Genomic DNA, 15917 nt, shown 5'->3' with positions numbered 1-15917 from the left:
CACATAAAACACACCGTTAAAAATATTTTAAAAAATTATAGTAGTAAAAATAAATAAATAAATGCCCTATTTCCTGATGTTGTACGAAAATGAGAAAGCATTATTTGTTTGTGTATCAGTGATAACCCAGAAGAAGAAGAGAAGAAGCAAGAAACCCTTGCTCATATTTGTCTCCTCCCCACCAAATCCAATCTCATCCCTCATTTACCCACCATACCCCCTTTCTCCCCATTATCAAGGTCAGTTCTTTTTCTCTATTCTCTTTCCAATTCTCTCTTTCTCTCGTTTCCTCTTGTTCTTGGATCTGCTCTAATTTCATGATGATTCTTTTTATCTGGGTATTTATGGGTTCTGAATTGTCAGGAAATGAGTACTTTTGGTTTAATTTTGTTGGGGCTTTGTTAGAATTTCTTCCATGTTTCAATTTCAATTCATTATGTGATTCCTTTTACTTCAATTTTAATGAATTATGTAGCTTTTATAAGCTGTATAATAATCAAATCTTGTTTGGGTAATTCAGTATTGTAAATGATTCATTTGGTTATTAATCTTATTATGCCTAGCTTGCTACTCCACTTGTTGATTGATTTTGAGTTGCGGATAAAAGACGAGTTGGATTGGGTGAATTGACCTTTTGTCTGATTAGTAGCTTAATCACATATAGGAATTCAAGTTTGCAACTTTTGAAGATTTCTAAGGGGGAGACGTAGTGACTGTCGGTATTTTCGTACCTTTTCGATAGTTTTCTTGGTTGGATGGCTGTAGATTTTAGCAATTAATATTTGGTTGTGTCACTGTGTGTGAATATTAGACATATGGAATGTGTATTGGCTCACTGATTGCATTTGTGGGGGTAATTTGTGGCTTAACTTTCTGGTATTTGATAAAGATTCTGATTTGGAAGTATTTGGAGTTTCAGTGATACTCCTTTTGGTCTGCTTGTATTTACACTTACTATTTAGGGTTGTTTGACTATCCGAGAATAGTGATGATCTGCAATTGGATTTTCCAAAACACCCCTGCTTTAATTGAATGGCAGGGAGAACTTGGGAATTAACTAACTATTATGAAGAGTGATTTCGTGGTAGGGGTTGTGGAAATCATCTTTGAGGAGTAGAACAATAGCACTGATGACGATATTATTGTATTTTACTTTGCACAAGAATATTCTTTGATGTACCAATTAAGTGAATACAATTTTCTGTTTTATAAATAGCTAAGAAGTTGCATGGTTTGTTTTGGCATTTTTTTTTCTCTCGCCCTATTCTCTGTATCAATTTACTTGTTGCAACAGAAAACTCAAAATTATACTACGCATGCATGATCATGTAATCATGTGTATACTGGATGATGATGATTTTATTACCTCCCCACACCATTCTTCAACATGTCTCATGAGGCTCTCTTTTTCATAGTTGTGCGTGGATGCATAATTTTTTCCTTTGGGGTTGGGTTGGGATCTGAGCTTGTTTAAAATGAATGTGTTCTTAATGGTTGAATTTTAGAGTTTTTTCTTTGAAATACTTAATTCATAAGCCATCTATCGATTGAATACTTTGACGTATTTTATGTCACTTATTGGTCTATCATAAACAGAAGTAAAATATTTTGGCAAATAACTTTTCAGCGACTTTGGGAATAGACAGATGGGAACACTTTGGTTTCATGTATGTGTGGTGTTTCTATATAAGTGTCATCAATCTATTGAGATTCAAGAAGAAGAGATTAACAATGTTCTTTTTCGGAAATTATGTACTGCCTATGAAGTTACCTCATGGCTTTTTATTTATAGGGTTTTTTAATTGCAAAAATATTCCTTATTGACTTTGCATGTATGTGGTTAAGATTCTATTCATGTTACTCATTCTTGTGTATGACAATGTAGATGATTGTTGCAAAAAGGGTGGATCTCAGCTATATGAGGTTCTCTTCTTTCCTAGGTTTGGAAAATCGTGTTTCAAGTGTCATTTACACATAGCCTCCATCGGAGTATTAAAAGCTGAGAGTTGCAGTGGAATGATTTTACGATATTCTAAATATTCAAAGCGTTCTCTTCTGACCTAGGATTTTAATTGTGCTTCTGGCTTCTGGGGCGTGGTGTTTCTTACCTCACTTTTTTTCGCCACTCTTATTCTTCTTGTCTAAGGTTTCCTCTTTCTCTTTAACTTTACTAGAATTCTAGAGCTGGAATTTGTGGAGTTTTTGACAAAGAAATAATACTCCAACTTTGCAGGATGTTACAACAGTGACTAGTTTTAGGTTCTATTTTTTCGTAAGTCCCGTAGGATTGTATAAACATTCATCGTGGATGATTATATTTCTTAGGTAAGTCCAAGGTTTTTTTGGATACCTAAGGTTTTTTAATTAAAAGACCCAATCGGAGACTTATTAATTTATTATATTCTTTATTTTCTTGTTCATTTGTAACACAGTATCATTAATCTTTCTCCACTGCTTTTTCCACTTTTTGCATTGTCCAAACCATGGCAACCTCTTTCCTCAAGCTCACATGAATAATTGATTTTGTTCTCCACATTACTTATTTGTATGCTTTTATCTGAAGCCTCCTCCCTTAACTTGCAGTAGTGATACATCCTCTATGGACGAATACCTGTTAATATGTATCCTGCACTGTGGCCTGTGGGGTAATTTTGATGAGTATTTCGCCTTTCTTGGTCATATTCTATATTTCTCTTTGATTTCTGAATATAGGAAGTTTGTGAATTATATCCTTGGTATATAAATGGAGGTTGGGACTAGCGGGTTTTTAGAGATTTACACCATATTCACCAATTTGATATATTTTTAAGAGGTTTGTAGTTTCATGCAACCAATAGTTATTGTGTAACACATTGGAGAGTTCTAAAGGCATAAGATCAATTTTACTGTCATTTATGCAGCTGATATAGAGAGCTTATTTGGAGTGTTGTATCATACTTTTATGCTAGGGTTAAAGAAGGTTACTGAAAACCAGAAGGTCCTTCACTAGTAAACATTCTTCTCTTGCTTCATACAATTCTCAGTTTACCAATTTACTATCTGCTCAGGTTTTCCACTAACAGTCAGCCATTTGTAAGTTTGGGAAACCACACTAATAATTAGGAATCTAGGATGTGGTGAATTTATGGTGCTCTGAGCCTCTGACTGTATGACTTATGATTGATTAGTCAAAGAAATTCCAACTGTATATCAACTTCAAGGGTCTTAATCACCATAGTAGCCTCTAACCTAAGTAATAAATGGTGGGTCATACATGACTCTAGACCATTTTGGATAACCGCTCAAGGCATACCTAGGCGATAGGGATTCCCTAGCTGAGAATATAGGTAGCCGAAAGTTTCGTAAATGCTATAAGAGGCCATTGACAACAATTTAAAGACAAGTACAAGATGATCATCTCTTGTTCTTATCACTACTTCAATTGATTGTTATGGCCATGAAGCAACAGCAAATCACATCCCTAACTCTTCCCATACACATGGAGGCTTTTAGCCCAAATTGCTTGGGGCAAGCCATCTTGGATAAGCTTCTGGATTTTTGGATTGCAAGGTGACATTCATGGTTGCACTACTAATTGCATAGGGAAGAAGTTAAGCCTGGATAATTGGTCCAAACACCAAAACAGATTTGATCAATAGTTTCAGAGTAGGATTCGGTAGATCAGTTGATGTATGACATTCCTATTTTTCAGATGATATTTAATTTAAGAGAAGTCATTGATGACCAAGAAAACACTGGATGAAGATATGACATTTGAAGACTGAATTATATGAAAACTGTTCTTTGCAGCCTGTTAATGACATTGTCCTTTTGTTTTATGCGTTTATAAGGCTGTGTTGTTTTCATAAAACTTCTCTCTGCTATCTGAATTACCTATCCTGACATGTGATCAAATCTTCTCTTATAGAAAATGACTTGCAGCTACTTTATTTTTGAGTGTTATCTGTTATGTAATGAATTATTTTTCCTGATATGGATATACTTTATATATGTTATCTTGGTGTTCCTGCCATATACTCTGATCATTGTTGTGTGGTTAGTAATGATACTTTACTACATAAATTTCTCTCCCTGCTCTGTAAAATGTAATGTTTCTTTTATTGAAGATGTGACTTTGTCTGCTACGTAAATTATTAAAACCGCTGTTCTCCTATGCCAATTTCTACATCTTTTATGTGTTTAATCTGCTTTGTTTGCGCTTCACAGATCCTTTGAGAAAATTAATTTAAGATCAACAAAATGGAGCTGAAGGGTGTGAAAGATGCATTTGACCATGTTACAAAAAAACAAAAGATGTGTTCCTCCAAATGCCATGAAGCAGTAGAACAGATAGGCCAGGAAATTGAGCAGGCTTTAATTGAACTACAATCAGCTGATGCTAGTACTTCATACCCAGATCACAAAGCCATAATTGCTGATCTCAAGACCAAGTTGAAGGAGATTGCTCAACGCGCCCAACTAGAATCCAGCCAAAAAGAGCTGAATGGACCATTAAGCAAGTACCCAAAGCAGCTCGAAAAATCTTTCAACCCTGATATATCTAAAGCATACAGAAACGTTGATTTCAATAGCCATACAGTTAATCAGATCATAGCCAGTCATCTGTACAGGGAAGGCCTATTTGAAGTGGGAGACTGCTTTGCCAATGAAGCTGGGGAGCATGAAGCAACTGCCTTAAAATCTCCTTTTATTGAGATGTACCATATCCAACAAGCCATGAAGTCACATAATTTGGAACCAGCCCTAAAATGGGCATCTGCTAACCGCGAGATACTCAAGCAAAATGGATCAGATCTCGAGCTTAAGCTTCATAGGCTACAGTATGTTGAAATTCTGCAGAATCACGGTAGAGATGATGCCCTAAAATATGCCAGAACATTTCTATCTCCTTTCGCTTCCTCCCATATGGCTGAAATCCAGAAGCTGATGGCATGTCTTTTATGGGCTGGTAAACTCGACTCCTCCCCCTATTCTGATCTTCTTGCTCCTATCAACTGGGAAAAGTTGGGTGAAGAATTTACAAGGCAATTCTGTAATCTCCTGGGACAATCTTTTGAGAGTCCCTTGAGTGTTAGTGTAGCAGCTGGAGTTCAAGGGCTTCCTACCCTTCTTAAACTGATGAATGTGATGACGAGTAAGAAACAGGAATGGCAATCTATGAAGCAGCTCCCTGTTCCGATTGAGTTAGATAAAGAATTTCAATTCCACACTATATTTGTGTGCCCTGTAACTCGGGATCAAGCAACTGAGGAGAACCCGCCAATGCTGATGTCTTGTGGGCATGTTCTTTGCAAGCAATCAATCACAAAACTCTCGAAGAGCAGTACCAAGACCTTCAAGTGCCCTTACTGCCCAGCTGAAATTGAGGCTACGCTTTGTAAACGGTTATATTTCTGATGTTGATGAACAAGTATGGCTGTACTTTTTAGGTTCACAATTTCTCACTTTTCCTTTCTCACATGAACATAAGAAGTTGCTGTTGTGAAGTATGTTGTGTTTGTTATTGTGCAGGTTATATCTTTCTTGGGTGGTAGTTTCCCTGAGAAACTCCCTTTATGGATCTTTATGTTTGTGTTATTGGTGTGATGTCGCCAATTGTATATATACATTCTTTCTATTACTTGATGGCGCTTTGTTTAGTCTCTAGAATTTTAAAACTAATTCTTCATTTCCTCTGTCTGTCTTGTTTATTACATTTTCTGCTGCTGTTATCGTTAATTTACAACCGTACTCTCTTTCATGGCTAACATGACAACCCCAACCATCTTTTGCTATATGACTATACCCCATGAGAGCTAAATACCGTCGTAAAGGAAAAGGTCTTTTGTCATTATTCTTACTAGTTATGGTCTCCACTAGATGAAGGCAAGCTTAGCATGCTTTCTGAAGCTCTTCCATCATCTTATCAGGTGATTATGTCTTGGTTGTAAATCTTTGCTTTTGATAGGTTTTCTGCCTTTGTACCTAGAACCATGATGCTCCAGGATTCCGAGCCATCAGGTAGGTGCGCGTGTTGCACACATCATTTAGTGTCCTCTGTTGGCCTTTTGCACACTTAAATTACTGTCTACTCCAAGTCTCCACATCAGGTAAGGAAGAAAAAAAATTACTTTCAATGTACACATACATTAAAACTTGCGCATGCATCACATGTGCCACAAATTGCACGTCTATCATGGCAAACATAATTGAGAATATGAAACCTTTATTCCAGATGCATGATATAAAATCATAAATCGACTTTGTAAGAGAAATAGGAGTTATACGAAGTATATATATACAATGCAGTTACATCATTAGGTTTTGAAAATGACGTGTTTATTTGACAATATGCGAAGGATAAGAGATCGACCTAAGATGGTGCAATGTAACTCTTTCGGAATTATGTAAATTGGATGTTTCCTGTTTCAAATTCTCAATGACGTGATTCACGTACAAGTAATGATGCACAAGTACAAAACAAAGGCAGAATTATGCAAGTCTTAAGTTACCAAATTCCAAGTACGTACGAAGCATGGCATTTACCCGCAGAAACACAAGCAAATTTTAATCATTGCTTTTGCTTCATCAGCATTGTCGATAAAAGGGTAGAGTACAACCCATCCCTTAAAATTTCAAGTACACTCTTTTAAAGTGATGGGTTTCGGGTATTATTGAAATGTACTCTTACTTTTACTTGCTACTAACATATTTAAGGTAAGCTACTAAGTGCCTAGCTAAATCCAAAGATTATATTTCCACAAAACAGCCCCAAAAGTATATTCATCAAATATTGATAACTTGAAGGTAGAGATGGGTAAAATATGGGTCATGCTCGTGTTTGATTTCATGTGATTTAGGGTTGTTCACCATGCAATTCACCAAATAATGCAAAAGGTAGGATAATTGCATAATATAAATTACAATATATTTAATTCGGTTGATTTGTGCTCATATGGTGTTGATTTGAATTTCTCTCAGCACTTTGGGCTTAGTTATTGTCATTTTATCGTGTTGTGTCATATATTACTCCCTCCGTTTTTAAATACTTGCTCTACTTATCTTTTGCGGCCGTTTTTAAATACTTCTTCATTTCCTTATTTGGAAAACTTTGATAATATTTAATTTATTTTTTTCAACTAGTGAGACCCAATTTCATTACTTTAACTATGTATATTCTCTCTTCCTCCAATTTACCTTCCACTATCTCTATATTTTATTACTTTCTCCAATTTCTCCTAAAACTCCACGCATGGAGAAATGGAGCAGGTATTTAAAAACGGAGTGAGTATCAATTATAATAATTTGCATGGCATCAGATAATCAAGAGATTAACTGTGAGCTTTTTTTTTTTTTTTTTTTTGTATCATAATCTGCATTAACTAACATCTTAGACCGACATAATAACTAAACTCAAATGATCCTACTTTACTTATAAAATGTTGTGGAACAGTGGTTAGAAGGTGAGTGAGGTTAGAACTGTTCAAATATTAGCCCCTCCAATAAATTCGGCTAAGATCCGCCACTAGCCTCTAAACCGTGTATCTTTGGAGTAAGCTATTAGATTCATGTGCAATACTGCAGTTTCTTAGGCGTAAGCAGCAAGATCAATTTAAAAACTTTCATGTAGTAAGTACTCACCTAATCTTATAATATGGCCTGGTTGTAGCATGCAAAATGCCATAATTCAAGACAACCTCACATGAAAACTTTGAAAAGAAGACTCCTACCGCCAAAAGGACACACACAAAGTTTAGTACTCCGATTACTCCCATACCTTCATTTGCTTTCCCTAATAACCTAGTTGAGTACTTCAATATAAGTGGAACTACGACACAACAAAAAAAAACAACTCATAAAATATGATATCTTTGGTAGTACTTCATATACAAAATTTTAGGTTAAATCTTTATGAAAGAATGTTTTATTCGTCGTATAATATACTATAACTTCATTAATGAACTGTACTTATACTATGTTACTTTTCTCGGATAATAGATTAATAAGTAACTTCGATAAATTGATTATAGTTATTCTAAGTAAACGGAGTATTATTACTCACGATCTTATATATTCGAATATGAAGGGAACCTAATTTTAAAAGCTTATTTTTCTTATCATGGCCAATAAAATTGGTCCCAACCTAAGATATAATGCAATGCATACAAGTATACAACACATACCAAAGCATAGAGTCAAATCATTAAAAGGCAAAGAGATCTAAATGAGAGGTTGTAACTCTTGTAAGTCATGGGTTTCATTTTGTCACTTTTATGTACAAAAAATACATGTATAAGTTTGAAATCATAGAATTTTGTCAAAATTATGAAATGTATTTTAGCTATTTGTTGGTATTTCAGACTTTAAAGCTACTGAAAACTAACTGACTTGGTAGTATTTTGTTGGTTAGCTTTTGGAAAGTTCTATGACTTTGGGATGCTTCGAAATATTAGGGCCTCTTCCCTTGAATTTTGGGCCCACCCTCACTTGAGCGATATTTGGGCGGGTCGTGCGCGGCCCATTTTGTTGGGAATATGAAAGCGGGCAGGGGTTCTGGTTTTTGGGCCTCAACTTTTTTGTCTTCTAATATTTGTGATATTTCGTTTAGACATTAGCTAATTGACAAATTTGAGTCAATTTATTTGTTTAATTAGTAAACTATAAAGATTGATTTGAAACTTGAAACTTGAAATTTTGAAAATTTATCAAAAATATATACTTACGTAGTTGGGAAAAGGTAGAGATTAAACACTTTGTATTTGTCTTATTCTCTCTAGGACTTAATCTTTCATTATTTTATAATTGAGCTATTCTATTAAATACCTTTTCAGTTATTCTTGAGATACTAATTAAAATCTAATAAAGTTTCTTAATTATTTTTAATCTTACCCCCCAAAAAATAGAAAAGCTAATTTGTTATATGACCTTTAAAGTCCTTTGTAGTAAGTACTAATTGGACCTTTAGTCGGATAATGGGTTTTTCCTCGTTAATGGCTTATTGTGTATGTTTATTCTTTATCTATCATAAACTCTGTAGTCCGTATGTGCTTCCATTGTATCAACGGCAATCGAATTAAGTTTTAGGAGGCAATATGTGTAGCCATGTTGATTGAAGATGGAGCATGCATGCATGCATGCACATATGAAGTAGCTTAGAGGAGAAGCACCTAGAGACCAAAAATACTAAGTACCTTATATTTTGATGAAATGATAACAAAGCCATATAATGAACTCGCTTGTATCATGAATATGTTTAATTATGTTAATTAATTAACTTCTCCCCTCTTCATGAGACAAACAGTTTTATATTTCTTCTCTCTCTATATACTCCGTATATAAGAAATACATACTATATATCGAAAGACAAGGCAATATTGAAAAGATTGATTTGAAACTTGAAACTTTGAACTTTTACTAGAAATTATAGGTGGGGAAAAAGGTGGAAGAAACCGTTTGCATTTGTCTTATTCTATGTTTTGTATAATAGTAGACTAAATTAATCTACATTTTTACACTTTTTCTAATTGAGTTGGTTAATTAAGTGGAATTTTGAGACGCAACTTTATGTTAAGTGGCATGAACATGGACTTGAAGAAATAGAGAATCCTTTTGCTGTGGAAAGAATTAGATGATCTTCACTAGGGCAAAATCAAAATTCTGTGTTTAATGGAATGAAATATATATCTCTATAATAATATGAAGTATTAATTTTATTCTAGTTGATAAAAAAAAGTATATACCTTGCTCGATTGCTTTTGTCAACTTTTACATCATCAGTTCTTCACAAGCATGCATGCAATCATTTCTTTTTGTTTACTCCGTATTATATTGCTTTGTGTGCCCGTCTACATCTACTTATAATAATAGCAGTAGACGAAGTACTCTCATAATAGGTGTTTCAAAATCATTTCCTCAGTATGATCATATGATGTATACTTTGTCAGCACTTATAGCTTTATAAGGATAGATGCTTGTTTTGGTATAACAATTTTGAATCAACGTAGGTTAAATTACATAGTTGAATGATATTACGTACACTTTGGAAATGAGGTAAAATTACAGTCTAAGAAATGAGTTGCAGGGTGAAACCAATCAACCTCCTGGATTTGTTATCTACTAGTATACAACTGCTATGCATCAAAATTTTGTAATTTTCATGTTTCTAATCACACGAGTTTGCCCTTTCAATAAAGAGTACGTCACAAGTCACAGGTGATACATATGGATTTGACATAAAATTTACTCCATTATTTTTGTAAAAATATTTACCATGCTAAGATACAATTTATAATAAGATGTAATTAATTTAATTAATAATTTAGTCACAAAAATTAAGGAGTATTATGTTTATTTTACCATCTTCTAAGTTGTCATTGTATGTGAAAGCATCAACGTAGAAGTTTGGATAAAACCCATACAACTATGACATATTGCACACGTTAATACGTACTTAAAAAATGATTAGATCGAGTATATTTATTAAAATATTTAAACATACTATATATTGTTTTAATATTACGGCATTTCAAGAATTAAGATTATCTAATCATATGATATTATACGATCATGATCACATATTAAGTCAATAAAGACCGTGTAAAGTTTTTAATTAGTCAAATAAGTCACGGGCTCAAGAGAAATCATAGTTCTGTAAAGTTCGTAGTGCTTGTATGTGGGTGCAGATTAACTTTATTTTTTAAATTACAATGCAAGTATAATTATACACTTTGTCAACTTTAATCACGTATTAATAATATTAGTATAAATGTATAGTATTATACTCGTATAAAATTAATTTCTTATCATAATAAATTTTAATAGGTGATTGATTACACACAAATAAAAGCCTAAATAAAGTTTGATGACCCCATGCAAATATAACAAGTTAAAATCTCATCTTAAAACAAATTGTTATTTGTTAATAGACAAAACATCGATCATACTCCATCATCCTTCTCCAACGCGTGACATTTAATTTAGTCTCGACCTATTTATATAAGTTCAGTTTAGTTGTTTTCAGTAAATCGAAACAAGTACCGAAGGATTCTATCAACAAATAAATAGAAATAATGCAATGAAGGAAATTAAATACATTTCCAATTTATTTATTTTTTTAACAAATTTGAATATTTAGAATTTTGGTTAAACGAATTTGGTGACTTTTCTCTTAAATTATTGACCAAAATAAACATTTAAAGAAAATTGTCTACTATAATTGGACAAAAAATACATTAGTGAATTACATTAGCTTAATGTTTACAGATGAGACTTACTACTTTTGCCTTAAAAAAAGTCTACAAAAAGATAAAGAAAAAGATACTCCGTAATTGTGTGAGATCTAAACTCAATGGTAAAATTCTACCTACTAATAAAAAAAGTTAGAGGTTTGATTCTAACCTCCCCGATTACCAAGCAAAATTCAAGATAATCATAACCTTGAGGATCTTTTCTTACCTCCACCTATTATACTACTAAGCAATAAAACAGAAATTACTTATTTCTTGATGCGTGAACCAAAGTGACAATAGCCGCGTCGTGGAGAACCACTGACCTAAAAGACGATTCCGCGCTACCTCCCGGTACAGTAGACTAGAAGCGGTCGCCCTCCAGGATAAGCACGGCGCCGGAGTTTATGTGCACTCACAAACCCGACTGGAACTCAGAATACTTGCCCAGAAAACAGAACAGAAAGAACTCATGTTTAGTTAATTTTAGAGAAGAGAGAAGACTGATTGTGTTGTTGTATTTTTAACTAGGAAAAGCAACAAGTATATATAGGCAGTAGAAGGGAGACAAGAAGCATAAAACGAGGAAAGAATCTGGCTAAGAAAACGACCAGATTTTATTAAGCCAGTCAACAACAGAAGCAATATACAAGGAATTGAATCAGTCAGCTACAATCAAGGGATTAATGACTGATTTAATTCCGTAACCCCAACAGTCAGAAAAGAATAATCCCAACAGACAAAAAGGAATATTATGTTTAACAAAGAAAAGGAAATAAAATTTCTCCAAAAAGATAACAAGGACCCTGTAGGGAATATTTCAAGCATTACGATCCCAAACTTGAACCCCACTGTGATCATACACTAAAGTATGGTGGCGTTCCAAAGGGAAAGAAAAGAGAGCAAAAGAGTCGCCAACAAGTTTTAGGAACTTGTAAACCCAAAAGACAATCCAAAAGGACCATCAACTCCATAAGGTCTTGAACCAAACAGGGTTCGGGGATGAGGGTACGAATCCAATCTACAAAAGAAAGGACCCGCCCTATAAAATAGGCCTTTAATTTGTTCTGCTCGTATTCATGTGCGCTTTTCGAATAACATACAAACATTATATTGAACCTAACCTGTTTAATCTATGTTGGTTGAATATTAATGCACAAATAATTCTATTATTGGCGATCACTTGAATTAAAATCACATTAGCCTAAACCAAATTAATAATTATCTTATTAAGCGTGATTTCAAGTACAAATTCCCTTTAAACAAGCATAAAAGGTGTGATCAAGCAATAACAATAAATAAAACAAGCAACATAAACATCATAATAATAATATCATGTTAATAATAAAGCTTAAATATAATAGCAAGATCCTAGGCATGATACTAACAAGATTAATAACAAATCCTAGCATGTCACTAAACGATAAAGATCAAAGCTTTAAACCTAACATGGTACTAACATGATAACATGACATTAAAAATAAGTAAAGGCACCCTAAACATGACACTAGAAAGCATAAAATAACATCCTAACATGATACTAGGAATTATAAAACAATAATAAGCATGCAATTTACATTGTTAATAAAATAGGGAGTAAGCTAATCTACTTACTTTGAAGCCTCATACCTCTTTCTAATAACAAAATACACAAGTTAGTAAACTTCAATGAAAATAATAAAGAACAATTAAATAATTAAATTGAAATCAAATTAAATAAAGTTTTGACTAGTTTTGGACCAAACCCTCAGAAATTATCAACCTTTCACGTCTAGGGCGAAGGCAACTTCGAACTTGGCTAGGTGTTTCAAGATCTTGTGAATGCGGAATATTGTATGTAAAAAGGTTGGTTTAGAAAGAGAGAGAAAGAATAAGAATTAAGCTATATTGCCTAGAGAGAGCATAGAGAGAATTAATGAGGAGAGTTGATTAAAGTTGATGATTGATAGTTGATGAATAAAAACAGAAGTTCGGGACCCTATTTATAAGAAAACAGTACGAAAAATCATAGAATTTGATAAGGAATAAAACTACACGCTGTCGCCAGGAATCAACTCTGTCGCAACGCGACAATGTCTGTCGCGAGGCGACAGGGTCTGTCGCGTGGCGACAGACTTGTCGTTTGGCGACAACCTGTATTAGCGCGTTTTCTTCACACAGAATCCGATCTTTAATCAACTTGATCTACGGAATCCGTACAGAAGATAAAATACGTATTTTTAAGATAATAATAATAATGTTTTACTCCAAATAAAAGTCTATTTTAAAATAAATAATTATTAAATCTAATAATATTAGAATTAAAAAGAACTTTCTAGAAACTTCCAGAAAATTATAATTAATCCTAATGATTTTAGGAATAATAATTAACATTGGGCCCTTCTCTAGATCATTGGGCCGTATGTAAATAATTAACCGGGCCCAGTTTAGTATTTTGGCCATAACTTCCTCAATATTCATCGGAATTGGGCTTATAATATATCGTTGGAAAGGTCTTTTCGAGCCCCATCCAACTACGTTATTATTGGACCTTAACTATGGACCAAAATAAACTGGTTTGGCTATTTTCAAATAAATAGAGTTATTTTCAAAAACAGAAAGAAGAGAATTTTAATAAAACTAAACCGCAACACTTGACTTTCAACCACTTTCACCTAATTCGATTATAGTTCGACGTGAAAGGCATTCATCACTGGGTTTGGTTTTGGGGAGACACAAATGGGTGTCTACAGAAGCCCCCACTTTGACTGAGTTTGGAGAAACTTAGGTTTCGAAAACAAAAGTCAAAGTATCAATAGGGACGGAGAATGATTCAAAACGTTCTGCGATTCCAAATCATTCTTATAACGCCGATACCTGCAAACAATGTTAGTTAAACAGATAAAAGAGTTAAGAAACACGTATCTTGCACCATCGAGCACACGTCTCTGAACGTAACCGTTTTGCTGTTGCTTCATTTGTTGTTTGTGACAACTTCCACAGTATTTCGTGAACGCCATCATTGAAAATAACCGTATGACGTCGTCTTCAATATTCTTGGTGACAATCCTCCACAGTATTTCAGGAACATCGTCGAAAATAACTGTATGTCGTCATCTCCAGGGTTGTGGCCGTATGTCGCCACGGCAGTGCGTCGCCGCTATAGACAATCTCTTCTTTACCTTGAGGGACCGTCGAAGGTGACCATATCTCGCCATCTTCAGAATTTGTGACAACTCTCTACATCCTAGGGAACGCTGTCTATCATTGCAGCTACATCTCGAGCTTTTCCTTGAATCATGGTGACAACCTTCCCAATCATAGCGAATTTCGTCGAAAACCACCTCATCACGAACCGCTTTTCTTAAATATAGGTGACAACTTCCACAATCTTAGTGAATGTCGTCGAAGAACGCCTCATCACGGACCGCTCTTCTCAAATATAAGTGACAACTTCCACAATCTTAGCGGGCGTTGTCGAAGATTGCTCATCTCGTGCTATCTTCTCAAATCAAGGTGACAACTTCCACAATCTTAATGAATGTTGTTGAAGATTGCCCATCTCGTGCTATCTTCTCAAATCTTGATGACAACTTCCACAATCTTAGCGAAGGTCGTCGAAGATTGCTCATCTCGTGCTATCTTCTCAAATCTAGTGATAACTTCCTCAATCTTAGCGAAAGTTATCAAAGACCGCTTCATCTTGAATCGTTCTTCTCAAATCTAATAATAACCTCCCCAATCATAGTGAAAGCTATTGAAGGTCGCTTCATCTCAAACTGCCCTTCTCAAATCCAAGAAATAGACTCTTTTAAATCTTAAAGCCCCCTGTTGAAGGCTTTGTCTTCTTGAACCTTCAAATCATCTTCCATCCTAGGAAATCGTTGTGAACCGTTACTCCGGTGCTTGCGATGAGCCAATGCTTAGGCGCTTTAAGCTAAGTGAGACGATCTTTTGTCAGGTCGATCACTTATTGTTGATTGTAATCGAGCCGATTACTAAATCATGTCAAATTGCTTAGAGGGGCTAACTGGCGTACCAAGGAACCCAAAATTGCTGAGCCAGGTCTATATGACCACATCATGAAGCCACGTGACCTGTCGCCGCACCAGCGCAAGCCAAAACCTTCTGTCGCCGCGATATCGTTCTGTCGCCAGGCGACAAACCTGTCGTTTGGCGACAGATTCCTTTTCCATTTCTACTGCTACTGCTGCTGTTCATTGCCTTGGAAAAGTTTCATACATCTATATTCGCGGTTTTTCGAAAAAATCCGGAAATATTCTTGCTCGCTGGAATGTACCTGCATCTATATTTCAGACTATAGGACTTTGCTCATCTTTTATTATCTTAGGGTTGACCTAAGGCTTAGTGTTGCTTGACTCATTGATTTGACATGACTCAACTCAAAGCGTTTGACACATGTGTTAGCTAGACTCCACTCGATGTGATATGACACGACATGACTCAAAGTGCGACTTGAAAATGCAAAAAAGCAAAAATTTTCCGTCATTTTTGTGGAGGGTATCGACTTTCTCCCGAAAAAGAAAGACGCGAAAAAGAATCGAAGTGTTTGATGGTGCATGTTGAATGAGCTTAATCAAGTATATGCATTTGATACTATCCCTCAAGGTGTAAGGATTAATTCCTCCTAAACTATCTTAGTTGACTTGATTATGAAAGTATTTAGGTAACTTAGGCACGGAGGCTAAGCACTTCATACTTTGATACAATGAT

The 15917-nt window shown here is 34.7% G+C and overlaps 1 pseudogene across 1 annotated transcript; it reads left to right on the top strand.

Annotated features, from left to right (window-relative positions):
• Positions 1–80: 80 nt before the first annotated feature.
• LOC145578588 (protein RMD5 homolog pseudogene) lies at positions 81–5639 on the top strand (annotated as a pseudogene). Its single transcript, XR_014098889.1, has 2 exons — positions 81–239; positions 4207–5639. The product of XR_014098889.1 is annotated as a protein RMD5 homolog pseudogene (transcript).
• Positions 5640–15917: the final 10278 nt, after the last annotated feature.

Source organism: Chenopodium album, chromosome 14, assembly GCF_948465745.1.
Source record: "Chenopodium album chromosome 14, dcCheAlbu1.1, whole genome shotgun sequence".
Classification (NCBI taxonomy): domain Eukaryota; kingdom Viridiplantae; phylum Streptophyta; class Magnoliopsida; order Caryophyllales; family Amaranthaceae; genus Chenopodium; species Chenopodium album.
The sequence above is the reverse complement of the archived record's forward strand: the minus strand, read 5'-3'. Positions and strand labels throughout refer to the sequence as shown.